Below are 18,257 nucleotides of genomic sequence, written 5' to 3'. Positions count from 1 at the left end.
AGGAAATATCTTCCGTTCAAACTGGAAAGAAGCTTTCTGAGAAACTGCTCTGTGTTCTGTTAATTCATCTCACAGAGCTAAATCTTTCCCTTCAAGAAGCCTTTCGCTAAGGCTTTTCTTGTGAAATTGGCAAAGTGATATTTGGAAGCACATAGAGGGCTATGGTGAAAAAGGAAATATCTTCCGTTCAAAACCGGAAAGAAGCTTTCTGAGAAACTGTTCTGTGTTCTGTTAGTTCATCTCACAGAGTTACATCTTTCCCTTCAAGAAGCCTTACGGTAAGGCTGTTCTTGTGGAATTAGCAAAGGGATATTTGGAAGCCCTTAGAGGGCTATGGTGAAAAACGAAATACCTTCCTTTCAAAACCGGAAAGAAGCTTTCTGAGAAACTGTTCTGTGTTCTGTTAGTTCATCTCACAGAGTTACATCTTTCCCTTCAAGAAGCCTTTCGGTAAGGCTGTTCTTGTGGAATTAGCAAAGGGATATTTGGAAGCCCTTAGAGGGCTATGGTGAAAAAGGAAATATCTTCCGTTCAAAACTGGAAAGAAGCTTTCTGAGAAACTGCTCTGTGTTCTCTGAATTCATCTCACAGAGTTACATCTTTCCCTTCAAGAAGCCTTTCGCTAAAGCTGTTCTTGTGGAACTGGCAAAGGGATATTTGGGAGCCCATAGAGGGCTATGGTGAAAAAGGAAATATCTTCCGTTCAAAACTGGAAAGAAGCTTTCTGAGAAACTGCTCTGTGTTCTCTGAATTCATCTCACAGAGTTACATCTTTCCCTTGGGAAGCCTTTCGCTAAGGCTGTTCTTGTGGAATTGGCAAAGGGATATTTGGAAGCCCATAGAGGGCTATGCTGAAAAAGGAAATAACTTCCTTTCAAAACTGGAAAGAAGCTTTCTGAGAAACTGCTCTGTGTTCTGTTAGTTCATCTCACGGACTTACATCTTGCCCTTCAAGAAGCCTTTCGCCCAGGCTGTTCTTGTGGAATTGGCAAAGGGATATTTGGAAGCCCATAGAGGGCTATGGTGAAAAAGGAAATATCTTCCGTTCATACTGGAAAGAAGCTTTCTGAGAAACTGCTCTGTGTTCTGTTAATTCATCTCACAGAGCTACATCTTTCCCTTGAAGAAGCCTTTCGCTACTGCTGTTCTTGTGGAATTGGCAAAGTGATATTTGGAAGCCCATAGAGGGCTATGGTGAAAAAGGAAAAGCTTTCTGAGAAACTGCTCTGTGTTCTGTTAATTCATCTCACAGAGTTACATCTTTCACTTCAAGAAGCCTTTCGCTAATTCTGTTCTTCTGGAATTGGCAAAGGGATATTTGGAAGCCCATAGAGGGCTACGGTGAAAAAGGAAATATCTTCCGTTCAAAACTGGAAAGAAGCTTTCTGAGAAACTGCTCTGTGTTCTCTGAATTCATCTCACAAAGTTACATCTTTCCCTTCAAGAAGCCTTTCGCTAAGGCTGTTCTTGTGATATTGGCAAAGGGATATTTTGAAGGCCATAGAGGGCTATGGTGAAAAAGGAAATATCTTCCGTTCAAACTGGAAAGAAGCTTTCTGAGCAACTGCTCTGTGTTCTGTTAATTCATCTCACAGAGTTACATCTTTCCCTTCAAGAAGCCTTTCTCTAAGGCTCTTCTTGTGGAATTGGCAAAGGGACATTTGGAAGCCCATAGAGGGCTATGGTGAAAAAGGAAATATCTTCCGTTCAAAACTGGAAAGAAGCTTTCTGAGAAACTGCTCTGTGTTCTCTGAATTCATCTCACAGAGTTACATCTTTCCCTTCAAGAAGCCTTTCGCTAAGGCTGTTCTTGTGGAATTGGCAAAGGGATATTTGGAAGCCCATAGAGGGCAATGGAGAAAAAGGAAATATCTTCCGTCCAAAACTGGAAAGACGCTTTCTGAGAATCTGATCAGCGTTCTCTGAATTCATCTCACAGAGTTACATCTTTCCCTTCAAGAAGCCTTTCGCTAAGGCTGTTCTTGTGGAATTGGCAAAGGGATATTTGGAAGCCATAGAGGCTATGGTGAAAAAGGAAATATCTCCCGTTCAAAACTGGAAAGAAGCTTTCTGAGAAACTGCTCTGTGTTCTCTGAATTCATCTCACAGAGTTACATCTTTCCCTTCAAGAAGCCTTTCGCGAAGGCAGTTCTTGTGATATTGGCAAAGGGATATTTTGAAGCCCATAGAGGGCTGTGGTGAAAAAGGAAATATCTTCCGTTCAAACTGGAAAGAAGCTTTCTGAGAAACTGCTCTGTGTTCTGTTAATTCAGCTCACAGAGCTACATCTTTCCCTTCAAGAAGCCTTTCGCTAAGGCTTTTCTTGTGAAATTGGCAAAGTGATATTTGGAAGCACATAGAGGGCTATGGTGAAAAAGGAAATATATTCCGTTCAAAACCGGAAAGAAGCTTTCTGAGAAACTGTTCTGTGTTCTGTTAGTTCATCTCACAGAGTTACATCTTTCCCTTCAAGAAGCCTTTCGCTAAGGCTGCTCTTGTTGAATTGGCAAAGGGATATTTGGAAGCCCATAGAGGGCTATGGTGAAAAAGGAAATACCTTCCGTTCAAAACCGGAAAGAAGCTTTCTGAGAAACTGTTCTGTGTTCTGTTAGTTCATCTCACAGAGTTACATCTTTCCCTTCAAGAAGCCTTTCGCTAAGGCTGTTCTTGTGGAATTAGCAAAGGGATATTTGGAAGCCCTTAGAGGGCTATGGTGAAAAAGGAAATATCTTCCGTTCAAAACTGGAAAGAAGCTTTCTGAGAAACTGCTCTGTGTTCTCTGAATTCATCTCACAGAGTTACATCTTTCCCTTCAGGAAGCCTTTCGCTAAAGCTGTTCTTGTGGAACTGGCAAAGGGATATTTGGGAGCCCATAGAGGGCTATGGTGAAAAAGGAAATATCTTCCGTTCAAAACTGGAAAGAAGCTTTCTGAGAAACTGCTCTGTGTTCTCTGAATTCATCTCACAGAGTTACATCTTTCCCTTGAGAAGCCTTTCGCTAAGGCTGTTCTTGTGGAATTGGCAAAGGGATATTTGGAAGCCCATAGAGGGCTATGCTGAAAAAGGAAATAACTTCCGTTCAAAACTGGAAAGAAGCTTTCTGAGAAACTGCTCTGTGTTCTGTTAGTTCATCTCACGGACTTACATCTTGCCCTTCAAGAAGCCTTTCGCCCAGGCTGTTCTTGTGGAATTGGCAAAGGGATATTTGGAAGCCCATAGAGGGCTATGGTGAAAAAGGAAATATCTTCCGTTCAAAACTGGAAAGAAGCTTTCTGAGAAACTGCTCTGTGTTCTGTTAATTCATCTCACAGAGCTACATCTTTCCCTTCAAGAAGCCTTTCGCTACTGCTGTTCTTGTGGAATTGGCAAAGTGATATTTGGAAGCCCATAGAGGGCTATGGTGAAAAAGGAAAAGCTTTCTGAGAAACTGCTCTGTGTTCTGTTAATTCATCTCACAGAGTTACATCTTTCACTTCAAGAAGCCTTTCGCTAATTCTGTTCTTGTGGAATTGGCAAAGGGATATTTGGAAGCCCATAGAGGGCTATGGTGAAAAAGAAAATACCTTCCGTTCAAAACTGTAAAGAAGCTTTCTGAGAAACTGCTCTGTGTTCTCTGAATTCATCTCACAGAGTTACATCTTTCCCTTCAAGAAGCCTTTCGCTAAGGCTGTTCTTGTGATATTGGCAAAGGGATATTTTGAAGGCCATAGAGGGCTATGGTGAAAAAGGAAATATCTTCCGTTCAAACTGGAAAGAAGCTTTCTGAGAAACTGCTCTGTGTTCTGTTAATTCATCTCACAGAGCTACATCTTTCCCTTCAAGAAGCCTTTCGCTAAGGCTTTTCTTCTGAAATTGGCAAAGTGATATTTGGAAGCACATAGTGGGCTATGGTGAAAAAGGAAATATCTTCCGTTCAAAACTGGAAAGATGCTTTCTGAGAAACTGTTCTGTGTTCTGTTAGTTCATCTCACAGAGTTACATCTTTCCCTTCAAGAAGCCTTTCGCTAAGGCTGTTCTTGTGGAATTGGCAAAGGGATATTTGGAAGCCCATACAGGGCTACGGTGAAAAAGGAAATATCTTCCGTTCCAAACTGGAAAGAAGCTTTCTGAGCAACTGCTCTGTGTTCTGTTAATTCATCTCACAGAGTTACATCTTTCCCTTCAAGAAGCCTTTCTCTAAGGCTCTTCTTGTGCAATTGGCAAAGGGACATTTGGAAGCCCATAGAGGGCTATGGTGAAAAAGGAAATATCTTCCGTTCAAAACTGGAAAGAAGCTTTCTGAGAAACTGCTCTGTGTTCTCTGAATTCATCTCACAGAGTTACATCTTTCCCTTCAAGAAGCCTTTCAATAAGGCTGTTCTTGTGGAATTGGCAAAGGGATATTTGGAAGCCCATAGAGGGCTATGCTGAAAAAGGAAATATCTTCCGTTCAAAACTGGAAAGAAGCTTTCTGAGAAACTGCTCTGTGTTCTCTGAATTCATCTCACAGAGTTACATCTTTCCCTTCAAGAAGCCTTTCGCTAAGGTTGTTCTTGTGGAATTGGCAAAGGGATATTTGGAAGCCCATAGAGGGCAATGGAGAAAAAGGAAATATCTTCCGTCCAAAACTGGAAAGACGCTTTCTGAGAATCTGCTCAGCGTTCTCTGAATTCATCTCACAGAGTTACATCTTTCCCTTCAAGAAGCCTTTCGCTAAGGCTGTTCTTGTGGAATTGGCAAAGGGATATTTGGAAGCCATAGAGGCTATGGTGAAAAAGGAAATATCTCCCGTTCAAAACTGGAAAGAAGCTTTCTGAGAAACTGCTCTGTGTTCTCTGAATTCATCTCACAGAGTTACATCTTTCCCTTCAAGAAGCCTTTCGCGAAGGCAGTTCTTGTGATATTGGCAAAGGGATATTTTGAAGCCCATAGAGGGCTATGGTGAAAAAGGAAATATCTTCCGTTCAAACTGGAAAGAAGCTTTCTGAGAAACTGCTCTGTGTTCTGTTAATTCAGCTCACAGAGCTACATCTTTCCCTTCAAGAAGCCTTTCGCTAAGGCTTTTCTTGTGAAATTGGCAAAGTGATATTTGGAAGCACATAGAGGGCTATGGTGAAAAAGGAAATATCTTCCGTTCAAAACCGGAAAGAAGCTTTCTGAGAAACTGTTCTGTGTTCTGTTAGTTCATCTCACAGAGTTACATCTTTCCCTTCAAGAAGCCTTTCGCTAAGGCTGTTCATGTTGAATTGGCAAAGGGATATTTGGAAGCCCATAGAGGGCTATGGTGAAAAAGGAAATACCTTCCGTTCAAAACCGGAAAGAAGCTTTCTGAGAAACTGTTCTGTGTTCTGTTAGTTCATCTCACAGAGTTACATCTTTCCCTTCAAGAAGCCTTTCGGTAAGGCTGTTCTTGTGGAATTAGCAAAGGGATATTTGGAAACCCTTAGAGGGCTATGGTGAAAAAGGAAATATCTTCCGTTCAAAACTGGAAAGAAGCTTTCTGAGAAACTGCTCTGTGTTCTCTGAATTCATCTCACAGAGTTACATCTTTCCCTTCAAGAAGCCTTTCGCTAAGGCTGTTCTTGTGATATTGGCAAAGGGATATTTTGAAGGCCATAGAGGGCTATGGTGAAAAAGGAAATATCTTCCGTTCAAACTGGAAAGAAGCTTTCTGAGAAACTGCTCTGTGTTCTGTTAATTCATCTCACAGAGCTACATCTTTCCCTTCAAGAAGCCTTTCGCTAAGGCTTTTCTTCTGAAATTGGCAAAGTGATATTTGGAAGCACATAGAGGGCTATGGTGAAAAAGGAAATATCTTCCGTTCAAAACTGGAAAGATGCTTTCTGAGAAACTGTTCTGTGTTCTGTTAGTTCATCTCACAGAGTTACATCTTTCCCTTCAAGAAGCCTTTCGCTAAGTCGGTTCTTGTGGAATTGGCAAAGGGATATTTGGAAGCCCATAGAGGGCTACGGTGAAAAAGGAAATATCTTCCGTTCAAAACTGGAAAGATGCTTTCTGAGAAACTGCTCTGTGTTCTGTTAATTCATCTCACAGAGTTACATCTTTCCCTTCAAGAAGCCTTTCGCTAAGGCTGTTCTTGTGGAATTGGCAAAGGGATATTTGGAAGCCCATACAGGGCTACGGTGAAAAAGGAAATATCTTCCGTTCCAAACTGGAAAGAAGCATTCTGAGCAACTGCTCTGTGTTCTGTTAATTCATCTCACAGAGTTACATCTTTCCCTTCAAGAAGCCTTTCTCTAAGGCTCTTCTTGTGCAATTGGCAAAGGGACATTTGGAAGCCCATAGAGGGCTATGGTGAAAAAGGAAATATCTTCCGTTCAAAACTGGAAAGAAGCTTTCTGAGAAACTGCTCTGTGTTCTCTGAATTCATCTCACAGAGTTACATCTTTCCCTTCAAGAAGCCTTTCGCTAAGGCTGTTCTTGTGGAATTGGCAAAGGGATATTTGGAAGCCCATAGAGGGCTATGCTGAAAAAGGAAATATCTTCCGTTCAAAACTGGAAAGAAGCTTTCTGAGAAACTGCTCTGTGTTCTCTGAATTCATCTCACAGAGTTACATCTTTCCCTTCAAGAAGCCTTTCGCTAAGGTTGTTCTTGTGGAATTGGCAAAGGGATATTTGGAAGCCCATAGAGGGCAATGGAGAAAAAGGAAATATCTTCCGTCCAAAACTGGAAAGACGCTTTCTGAGAATCTGCTCAGCGTTCTCTGAATTCATCTCACAGAGTTACATCTTTCCCTTCAAGAAGCCTTTCGCTAAGGCTGTTCTTGTGGAATTGGCAAAGGGATATTTGGAAGCCATAGAGGCTATGGTGAAAAAGGAAATATCTCCCGTTCAAAACTGGAAAGAAGCTTTCTGAGAAACTGCTCTGTGTTCTCTGAATTCATCTCACAGAGTTACATCTTTCCCTTCAAGAAGCCTTTCGCGAAGGCAGTTCTTGTGATATTGGCAAAGGGATATTTTGAAGCCCATAGAGGGCTATGGTGAAAAAGGAAATATCTTCCGTTCAAACTGGAAAGAAGCTTTCTGAGAAACTGCTCTGTGTTCTGTTAATTCAGCTCACAGAGCTACATCTTTCCCTTCAAGAAGCCTTTCGCTAAGGCTTTTCTTGTGAAATTGGCAAAGTGATATTTGGAAGCACATAGAGGGCTATGGTGAAAAAGGAAATATCTTCCGTTCAAAACCGGAAAGAAGCTTTCTGAGAAACTGTTCTGTGTTCTGTTAGTTCATCTCACAGAGTTACATCTTTCCCTTCAAGAAGCCTTTCGCTAAGGCTGTTCATGTTGAATTGGCAAAGGGATATTTGGAAGCCCATAGAGGGCTATGGTGAAAAAGGAATTACCTTCCGTTCAAAACCGGAAAGAAGCTTTCTGAGAAACTGTTCTGTGTTCTGTTAGTTCATCTCACAGAGTTACATCTTTCCCTTCAAGAAGCCTTTCGGTAAGGCTGTTCTTGTGGAATTAGCAAAGGGATATTTGGAAGCCCTTAGAGGGCTATGGTGAAAAAGGAAATATCTTCCTTTCAAAACTGGAAAGAAGCTTTCTGAGAAACTGCTCTGTGTTCTCTGAATTCATCTCACAGAGTTACATCTTGCCCTTCAAGAAGCCTTTCGCTAAGGTTGTTCTTGTGGAATTGGCAAAGGGATATTTGGAAGCCCATAGAGGGCAATGGAGAAAAAGGAAATATCTTCCGTCCAAAACTGGAAAGAAGCTTTCTGAGAATCTGCTCAGCGTTCTCTGAATTCATCTCACAGAGTTACATCTTGCCCTTCAAGAAGCCTTTCGCTAAGGTTGTTCTTGTGGAATTGGCAAAGGGATATTTGGAAGCCCATAGAGGGCAATGGAGAAAAAGGAAATATCTTCCGTCCAAAACTGGAAAGAAGCTTTCTGAGAATCTGCTCAGCGTTCTCTGAATTCATCTCACAGAGTTACATCTTTCCCTTCAAGAAGCCTTTCGCTAAGGCTGTTCTTGTGATATTGGCAAAGGGATATTTTGAAGGCCATAGTGGGCTATGGTGAAAAAGGAAATATCTTCCGTTCAAACTGGAAAGAAGCTTTCTGAGAAACTGCTCTGTCTTCTGTTAATTCATCTCACAGAGCTACATCTTTCCCTTCAAGAAGTCTTTCGCTAAGGCTTTTCTTCTGAAATTGGCAAAGGGATATTTTGAAGCCCATAGAGGGCTATGGTGAAAAAGGAAATATCTTCCGTTCAAACTGGAAAGAAGCTTTCTGAGAAACTGCTCTGTGTTCTGTTAATTCATCTCACAGAGCTAAATCTTTCCCTTCAAGAAGCCTTTCGCTAAGGCTTTTCTTGTGAAATTGGCAAAGTGATATTTGGAAGCACATAGAGGGCTATGGTGAAAAAGGAAATATCTTCCGTTCAAAACCGGAAAGAAGCTTTCTGAGAAACTGTTCTGTGTTCTGTTAGTTCATCTCACAGAGTTACATCTTTCCCTTCAAGAAGCCTTACGGTAAGGCTGTTCTTGTGGAATTAGCAAAGGGATATTTGGAAGCCCTTAGAGGGCTATGGTGAAAAACGAAATACCTTCCTTTCAAAACCGGAAAGAAGCTTTCTGAGAAACTGTTCTGTGTTCTGTTAGTTCATCTCACAGAGTTACATCTTTCCCTTCAAGAAGCCTTTCGGTAAGGCTGTTCTTGTGGAATTAGCAAAGGGATATTTGGAAGCCCTTAGAGGGCTATGGTGAAAAAGGAAATATCTTCCGTTCAAAACTGGAAAGAAGCTTTCTGAGAAACTGCTCTGTGTTCTCTGAATTCATCTCACAGAGTTACATCTTTCCCTTCAAGAAGCCTTTCGCTAAAGCTGTTCTTGTGGAACTGGCAAAGGGATATTTGGGAGCCCATAGAGGGCTATGGTGAAAAAGGAAATATCTTCCGTTCAAAACTGGAAAGAAGCTTTCTGAGAAACTGCTCTGTGTTCTCTGAATTCATCTCACAGAGTTACATCTTTCCCTTGGGAAGCCTTTCGCTAAGGCTGTTCTTGTGGAATTGGCAAAGGGATATTTGGAAGCCCATAGAGGGCTATGCTGAAAAAGGAAATAACTTCCTTTCAAAACTGGAAAGAAGCTTTCTGAGAAACTGCTCTGTGTTCTGTTAGTTCATCTCACGGACTTACATCTTGCCCTTCAAGAAGCCTTTCGCCCAGGCTGTTCTTGTGGAATTGGCAAAGGGATATTTGGAAGCCCATAGAGGGCTATGGTGAAAAAGGAAATATCTTCCGTTCATACTGGAAAGAAGCTTTCTGAGAAACTGCTCTGTGTTCTGTTAATTCATCTCACAGAGCTACATCTTTCCCTTGAAGAAGCCTTTCGCTACTGCTGTTCTTGTGGAATTGGCAAAGTGATATTTGGAAGCCCATAGAGGGCTATGGTGAAAAAGGAAAAGCTTTCTGAGAAACTGCTCTGTGTTCTGTTAATTCATCTCACAGAGTTACATCTTTCACTTCAAGAAGCCTTTCGCTAATTCTGTTCTTGTGGAATTGGCAAAGGGATATTTGGAAGCCCATAGAGGGCTATGGTGAAAAAGGAAATATCTTCCGTTCAAAACTGGAAAGAAGCTTTCTGAGAAACTGCTCTGTGTTCTCTGAATTCATCTCACAAAGTTACATCTTTCCCTTCAAGAAGCCTTTCGCTAAGGCTGTTCTTGTGATATTGGCAAAGGGATATTTTGAAGGCCATAGAGGGCTATGGTGAAAAAGGAAATATCTTCCGTTCAAACTGGAAAGAAGCTTTCTGAGAAACTGCTCTGTGTTCTGTTAATTCATCTCACAGAGCTACATCTTTCCCTTCAAGAAGCCTTTCGCTAAGGCTTTTCTTCTGAAATTGGCAAAGTGATATTTGGAAGCATATAGAGGGCTATGGTGAAAAAGGAAATATCTTCCGTTCAAAACTGGAAAGATGCTTTCTGAGAAACTGTTCTGTGTTCTGTTAGTTCATCTCACAGAGTTACATCTCTCCCTTCAAGAAGCCTTTCGCTAAGTCTGTTCTTGTGGAATTGGCAAAGGGATATTTGGAAGCCCATAGAGGGCTACGGTGAAAAAAGAAATATCTTCCGTTCAAAACTGGAATGATGCTTTCTGAGAAACTGCTCTGTGTTCTGTTAATTCATCTCACAGAGTTACATCTTTCCCTTCAAGAAGCCTTTCGCTAAGGCTGTTCTTGTGGAATTGGCAAAGGGATATTTGGAAGCCCATACAGGGCTACGGTGAAAAAGGAAATATCTTCCGTTCCAAACTGGAAAGAAGCTTTCTGAGCAACTGCTCTGTGTTCTGTTAATTCATCTCACAGAGTTACATCTTTCCCTTCAAGAAGCCTTTCTCTAAGGCTCTTCTTGTGCAATTGGCAAAGGGACATTTGGAAGCCCATAGAGGGCTATGGTGAAAAAGGAAATATCTTCCCTTCAAAACTGGAAAGAAGCTTTCTGAGAAACTGCTCTGTGTTCTCTGAATTCATCTCACAGAGTTACATCTTTCCCTTCAAGAAGCCTTTCGCTAAGGCTGTTCTTGTGGAATTGGCAAAGGGATATTTGGAAGCCCATAGAGGGCTATGCTGAAAAAGGAAATATCTTCCGTTCAAAACTGGAAAGAAGCTTTCTGAGAAACTGTTCTGTGTTCTCTGAATTCATCTCACAGAGTTACATCTTTCCCTTCAAGAAGCCTTTCGCTAAGGTTGTTCTTGTGGAATTGGCAAAGGGATATTTGGAAGCCCATAGAGGGCAATGGAGAAAAAGGAAATATCTTCCGTCCAAAACTGGAAAGACGCTTTCTGAGAATCTGCTCAGCGTTCTCTGAATTCATCTCACAGAGTTACATCTTTCCCTTCAAGAAGCCTTTCGCTAAGGCTGTTCTTGTGGAATTGGCAAAGGGATATTTGGAAGCCATAGAGGCTATGGTGAAAAAGGAAATATCTCCCGTTCAAAACTGGAAAGAAGCTTTCTGAGAAACTGCTCTGTGTTCTCTGAATTCATCTCACAGAGTTACATCTTTCCCTTCAAGAAGCCTTTCGCGAAGGCAGTTCTTGTGATATTGGCAAAGGGATATTTTGAAGCCCATAGAGGGCTATGGTGAAAAAGGAAATATCTTCCGTTCAAACTGGAAAGAAGCTTTCTGAGAAACTGCTCTGTGTTCTGTTAATTCAGCTCACAGAGCTACATCTTTCCCTTCAAGAAGCCTTTCGCTAAGGCTTTTCTTGTGAAATTGGCAAAGTGATATTTGGAAGCACATAGAGGGCTATGGTGAAAAAGGAAATATCTTCCGTTCAAAACCGGAAAGAAGCTTTCTGAGAAACTGTTCTGTGTTCTGTTAGTTCATCTCACAGAGTTACATCTTTCCCTTCAAGAAGCCTTTCGCTAAGGCTGTTCATGTTGAATTGGCAAAGGGATATTTGGAAGCCCATAGAGGGCTACGGTGAAAAAGGAAATACCTTCCGTTCAAAACCGGAAAGAAGCTTTCTGAGAAACTGCTCTGTGTTCTCTGAATTCATCTCACAGAGTTACATCTTGCCCTTCAAGAAGCCTTTCGCTAAGGTTGTTCTTGTGGAATTGGCAAAGGGATATTTGGAAGCCCATAGAGGGCAATGGAGAAAAAGGAAATATCTTCCGTCCAAAACTGGAAAGAAGCTTTCTGAGAATCTGCTCAGCGTTCTCTGAATTCATCTCACAGAGTTACATCTTGCCCTTCAAGAAGCCTTTCGCTACTGCTGTTCTTGTGGAATTGGCAAAGTGATATTTGGAAGCCCATAGAGGGCTATGGTGAAAAAGGAAATATCTTCCGTTCAAAACTGGAAAGAAGCTTTCTGAGAAAATGTTCTGTGTTGTGTTAATTCATCTCACAGAGTTACATCTTTCCCTTCAAGAAGCCTTTCGCTACTGCTGTTCTTGTGGAATTGGCAAAGGGATATTTGGAAGCCCATAGAGGGCTACGGTGAAAAACGAAATATCTTCCGTTCAAAACTGGAAAGAAGCTTTCTGAGCAACAGCTCTGTGTTCTGTTAATTCATCTCACAGAGTTACATCTTTCCCTTCAAGAAGCCTTTCGCTAAGGCTGTTCTTGTGGAATTGGCAAAGGGATATTTGGAAGCCCATAGAGGGCTGTGGTGAAAAAGGAAATATCTTCCGTTCAAAACTGGAAAGAAGCTTTCTGAGAAACTGCTCTGTGTTCTCTGAATTCATCTCACAGAGTTACATCTTTCCCTTCAAGAAGCCTTTCGCTAAGGCTGTTCTTGTGATATTGGCAAAGGGATATTTTGAAGCCCATAGAGGGCTATGGTGAAAAAGGAAATATCTTCCGTTCAAACTGGAAAGAAGCTTTCTGAGAAACTGCTCTGTGTTCTGTTAATTCATCTCACAGAGCTACATCTTTCCCTTCAAGAAGCCTTTCGCTAAGGCTTTTCTTGTGAAATTGGCAAAGTGATATTTGGAAGCACATAGAGGGCTATGGTGAAAAAGGAAATATCTTCCGTTCAAAACCGGAAAGAAGCTTTCTGAGAAACTGTTCTGTGTTCTGTTAGTTCATCTCACAGAGTTACATCTTTCCCTTCAAGAAGCCTTTCGCCAAGGCTGTTCTTGTGGAATTGGCAAAGGGATATTTGGAAGCCCATAGAGGGCTATGGTGAAAAAGGAAATATCTTCCGTTCAAAACTGGAAAGAAGCTTTCTGAGAAACTGCTCTGTGTTCTGTTAATTCATCTCACAGAGTTACATCTTTCAAGAAGCATTTCGCTAAGGCTGTTGTCGTGGAATTCGCAAAGGTATATTTGGAAGCCCATAGAGGGCTATGGTGAAAAAGGAAATATCTTCCGTTCAAAACTGGAAAGAAGCTTTCTGAGAAACTGCTCTGTGTTCTCTGAATTCATCTCACAGAGTTACATCTTTCCCTTCAAGAAGCCTTTCGCTAAGGCTGTTCTTGTGGAATTGGCAAAGTGATATTTGGAAGCACATAGAGGGCTATGGTGAAAAAGGAAATATCTTCCGTTCAAAACCGGAAAGAAGCTTTCTGAGAAACTGTTCTGTGTTCTGTTAGTTCATCTCACAGAGTTACATCTTTCCCTTCAAGAAGCCTTTCGGTAAGTCTGTTCTTGTGGAATTACCAAAGGGATATTTGTAAGCCCTTAGAGGGCTATCGTGAAAAAGGAAATACCTTCCGTTCAAAACCGGAAAGAAGCTTCCTGAGAAACAGTTCTGTGTTCTGTTAGTTCATCTCACAGAGTTACATCTTTCCCTTCAAGAAGCCTTTCGGTAAGGCTGTCTTGTGCAATTAGCAAAGGTATATTTGGAAGCCCTTCTAGGGCTATTGTGAAAAAGGAAATATCTTCCGTTCAAAACTGGAAAGAAGCTTTCTGAGAAACTGCTCTGTGTTCTCTGAATTCATCTCACAGAGTTACATCTTTCCCTTCAAGAAGCCTTTCGCTAAGGCTGTTCTTGTGGAATTGGCAAAGGGATATTTGGAAGCCCATAGAGGGCTACGGTGAAAAAGGAAATATCTTCCGTTCAAAACTATAAAGAAGCTTTCTGAGCAACTGCTCTGTGTTCTATTAATTCATCTCACAGAGTTACATCTTTCCCTTCAAGAAGCCTTTCGCTAAGGCTGTTCTTGTGGAATTGGCAAAGGGATATTTGGAAGCCCATAGAGGGCTATGTTGAAAGAGGAAATATCTTCCGTTCAAAACTGGAAAGAAGCTTTCTGAGAAACTGCTCTGTGTTCTCTGAATTCATCTCACAGAGTTACATCTTGCCCTTCAAGAAGCCTTTCGCTAAGGTTGTTCTTGTGGAATTGGCAAAGGGATATTTGGAAGCCCTTAGAGGGCAATGGAGAAAAAGGAAATATCTTCCGTCCAAAACTGGAAAGAAGCTTTCTGAGAATCTGCTCAGCGTTCTCTGAATTCATCTCACAGAGTTACATCTTGCCCTTCAAGAAGCCTTTCGCTAAGGTTGTTCTTGTGGAATTGGCAAAGGGATATTTGGAAGCCCATAGATGGCAATGGAGAAAAAGGAAATATCTTCCGTCCAAAACTGGAAAGAAGCTTTCTGAGAATCTGCTCAGCGTTCTCTGAATTCATCTCACAGAGTTACATCTTTCCCTTCAAGAAGCCTTTCGCTAAGGCTGTACTTGTGGAATTGGCAAAGGGATATTTGGAAGCCACAGAGGGCTATGGTGAAAAAGGAAATATCCCCGTTCAAAACTGGAAAGAAGCTTTCTGAGAAACTGCTCTGTGTTCTCTGAATTCATCTCACAGAGTTACATCTTTCCCTTCAAGAAGCCTTTCGCTAAGGCTGTTCTTGTGATATTGGCAAAGGGATATTTTGAAGCCCATAGAGGGCTATGGTGAAAAAGGAAATATCTTCCGTTCAAACTGGAAAGAAGCTTTCTGAGAAACTGCTCTGTGTTCTGTTAATTCATCTCACAGAGCTACATCTTTCCCTTCAAGAAGCCTTTCGCTAAGGCTTTTCTTGTGAAATTGGCAAAGTGATATTTGGAAGCACATAGAGGGCTATGGTGAAAAAGGAAATATCTTCCGTTGAAAACCGGAAAGAAGCTTTCTGAGAAACTGTTCTGTGTTCTGTTAGTTCATCTCACAGAGTTACATCTTTCCCTTCAAGAAGCCTTTCGGTAAGGCTGTTCTTGTGGAATTAGCAAAGGGATATTTGGAAGCCCTTAGAGGGCTATGGTGAAAAAGGAAATACCTTCCGTTCAAAACCGGAAAGAAGCTTTCTGAGAAACTGTTCTGTGTTCTGTTAGTTCATCTCACAGAGTTACATCTTTCCCTTCAAGAAGCCTTTCGGTAAGGCTGTTCTTGTGGAATTAGCAAAGGGATATTTGGAAGCCCTTAGAGGGCTATGGTGAAAAAGGAAATATCTTCCGTTCAAAACTGGAAAGAAGCTTTCTGAGAAACTGCTCTGTGTTCTCTGAATTCATCTCACAGAGTTACATCTTTCCCTTGAGAAGCCTTTCGCTAAGGCTGTTCTTGTGGAATTGGCAAAGGGATATTTGGAAGCCCATAGAGGGCTATGGTGAAAAAGGAAATATCTTCCGTTCAAAACTGGAAAGAAGCTTTCTGAGAAACTGCTCTGTGTTCTCTGAATTCATCTCACAGAGTTACATCTTTCCCTTCAAGAAGCCTTTCGCTAAGGCTGTTCTTGTGATATTGGCAAAGGGATATTTTGAAGGCCATAGTGGGCTATGGTGAAAAAGGAAATATCTTCCGTTCAAACTGGAAAGAAGCTTTCTGAGAAACTGCTCTGTCTTCTGTTAATTCATCTCACAGAGCTACATCTTTCCCTTCAAGAAGTCTTTCGCTAAGGCTTTTCTTCTGAAATTGGCAAAGTGATATTTGGAAGCACATAGAGGGCTATGGTGAAAAAGGAAATATCTTCCGTTCAAAACTGGAAAGATGCTTTCTTAGAAACTGTTCTGTGTTCTGTTAGTTCATCTCACAGAGTTACATCTTTCCCTTCAAGAAGCCTTTCGCTAAGGCTGTTCTTGTGGAATTGGCAAAGGGATATTTGGAAGCCCATAGACGGCTACGGTGAAAAAGGAAATATCTTCCGTTCAAAACTGGAAAGAAGCTTTCTGAGAAACTGCTCTGTGTTCTGTTAATTCATCTCACAGAGTTACATCTTTCCCTTCAAGAAGCCTTTCGCTAAGGCTGTTCTTGTGGAATTGGCAAAGGGATATTTGGAAGCCCATAAAGGGCTACGGTGAAAAAGGAAATATCTTCCGTTCCAAACTGGAAAGAAGCTTTCTGAGCAACTGCTCTGTGTTCTGTTAATTCATCTCACAGAGTTACATCTTTCCCTTCAAGAAGCCTTTCTCTAAGGCTCTTCTTGTGGAATTGGCAAAGGGACATTTGGAAGCCCATAGAGGGCTATGGTGAAAAAGGAAATATCTTCCGTTCAAAACTGGAAAGAAGCTTTCTGAGAAACTGCTCTGTGTTCTCTGAATTCATCTCACAGAGTTACATCTTTCCCTTCAAGAAGCCTTTCGCTAAGGCTGTTCTTGTGGAATTGGCAAAGGGATATTTGGAAGCCCATAGAGGGCAATGGAGAAAAAGGAAATATCTTCCGTCCAAAACTGGAAAGACGCTTTCTGAGAATCTGATCAGCGTTCTCTGAATTCATCTCACAGAGTTACATCTTTCCCTTCAAGAAGCCTTTCGCTAAGGCTGTTCTTGTGGAATTGGCAAAGGGATATTTGGAAGCCATAGAGGCTATGGTGAAAAAGGAAATATCTCCCGTTCAAAACTGGAAAGAAGCTTTCTGAGAAACTGCTCTGTGTTCTCTGAATTCATCTCACAGAGTTACATCTTTCCCTTCAAGAAGCCTTTCGCGAAGGCAGTTCTTGTGATATTGGCAAAGGGATATTTTGAAGCCCATAGAGGACTGTGGTGAAAAAGGAAATATCTTCCGTTCAAACTGGAAAGAAGCTTTCTGAGAAACTGCTCTGTGTTCTGTTAATTCAGCTCACAGAGCTACATCTTTCCCTTCAAGAAGCCTTTCGCTAAGGCTTTTCTTGTGAAATTGGCAAAGTGATATTTGGAAGCACATAGAGGGCTATGGTGAAAAAGGAAATATCTTCCGTTCAAAACCGGAAAGAAGCTTTCTGAGAAACTGTTCTGTGTTCTGTTAGTTCATCTCACAGAGTTACATCTTTCCCTTCAAGAAGCCTTTCGCTAAGGCTGCTCTTGTTGAATTGGCAAAGGGATATTTGGAAGCCCATAGAGGGATATGGTGAAAAAGGAAATACCTTCCGTTCAAAACCGGAAAGAAGCTTTCTGAGAAACTGTTCTGTGTTCTGTTAGTTCATCTCACAGAGTTACATCTTTCCCTTCAAGAAGCCTTTCGCTAAGGCTGTTCTTGTGGAATTAGCAAAGGGATATTTGGAAGCCCTTAGAGGGCTATGGTGAAAAAGGAAATATCTTCCGTTCAAAACTGGAAAGAAGCTTTCTGAGAAACTGCTCTGTGTTCTCTGAATTCATCTCACAGAGTTACATCTTTCCCTTCAAGAAGCCTTTCGCTAAAGCTGTTCTTGTGGAACTGGCAAAGGGATATTTGGGAGCCCATAGAGGGCTATGGTGAAAAAGGAAATATCTTCCGTTCAAAACTGGAAAGAAGCTTTCTGAGAAACTGCTCTGTGTTCTCTGAATTCATCTCACAGAGTTACATCTTTCCCTTGAGAAGCCTTTCGCTAAGGCTGTTCTTGTGGAATTGGCAAAGGGATATTTGGAAGCCCATAGAGGGCTATGCTGAAAAAGGAAATAACTTCCGTTCAAAACTGGAAAGAAGCTTTCTGAGAAACTGCTCTGTGTTCTGTTAGTTCATCTCACGGACTTACATCTTGCCCTTCAAGAAGCCTTTCGCCCAGGCTGTTCTTGTGGAATTGGCAAAGGGATATTTGGAAGCCCATAGAGGGCAATGGTGAAAAAGGAAATATCTTCCGTTCAAAACTGGAAAGAAGCTTTCTGAGAAACTGCTCTGTGTTCTGTTAATTCATCTCACAGAGCTACATCTTTCCCTTCAAGAAGCCTTTCGCTACTGCTGTTCTTGTGGAATTGGCAAAGTGATATTTGGAAGCCCATAGAGGGCTATGGTGAAAAAGGAAAAGCTTTCTGAGAAACTGCTCTGTGTTCTGTTAATTCATCTCACAGAGTTACATCTTTCACTTCAAGAAGCCTTTCGCTAATTCTGTTCTTGTGGAATTGGCAAAGGGATATTTGGAAGCCCATAGAGGGCTATGGTGAAAAAGGAAATACCTTCCGTTCAAAACTGTAAAGAAGCTTTCTGAGAAACTGCTCTGTGTTCTCTGAATTCATCTCACAGAGTTACATCTTTCCCTTCAAGAAGCCTTTCGCTAAGGCTGTTCTTGTGATATTGGCAAAGGGATATTTTGAAGGCCATAGAGGGCTATGGTGAAAAAGGAAATATCTTCCGTTCAAACTGGAAAGAAGCTTTCTGAGAAACTGCTCTGTGTTCTGTTAATTCATCTCACAGAGCTACATCTTTCCCTTCAAGAAGCCTTTCGCTAAGGCTTTTCTTCTGAAATTGGCAAAGTGATATTTGGAAGCACATAGTGGGCTATGGTGAAAAAGGAAATATCTTCCGTTCAAAACTGGAAAGATGCTTTCTGAGAAACTGTTCTGTGTTCTGTTAGTTCATCTCACAGAGTTACATCTTTCCCTTCAAGAAGCCTTTCGCTAAGTCGCTTCTTGTGGAATTGGCAAAGGGATATTTGGAAGCCCATAGAGGGCTACGG

Source organism: Chlorocebus sabaeus, chromosome 6, assembly GCF_047675955.1.
Source record: "Chlorocebus sabaeus isolate Y175 chromosome 6, mChlSab1.0.hap1, whole genome shotgun sequence".
NCBI classification, from domain to species: domain Eukaryota; kingdom Metazoa; phylum Chordata; class Mammalia; order Primates; family Cercopithecidae; genus Chlorocebus; species Chlorocebus sabaeus.
This window is presented reverse-complemented; position numbering follows the sequence as displayed.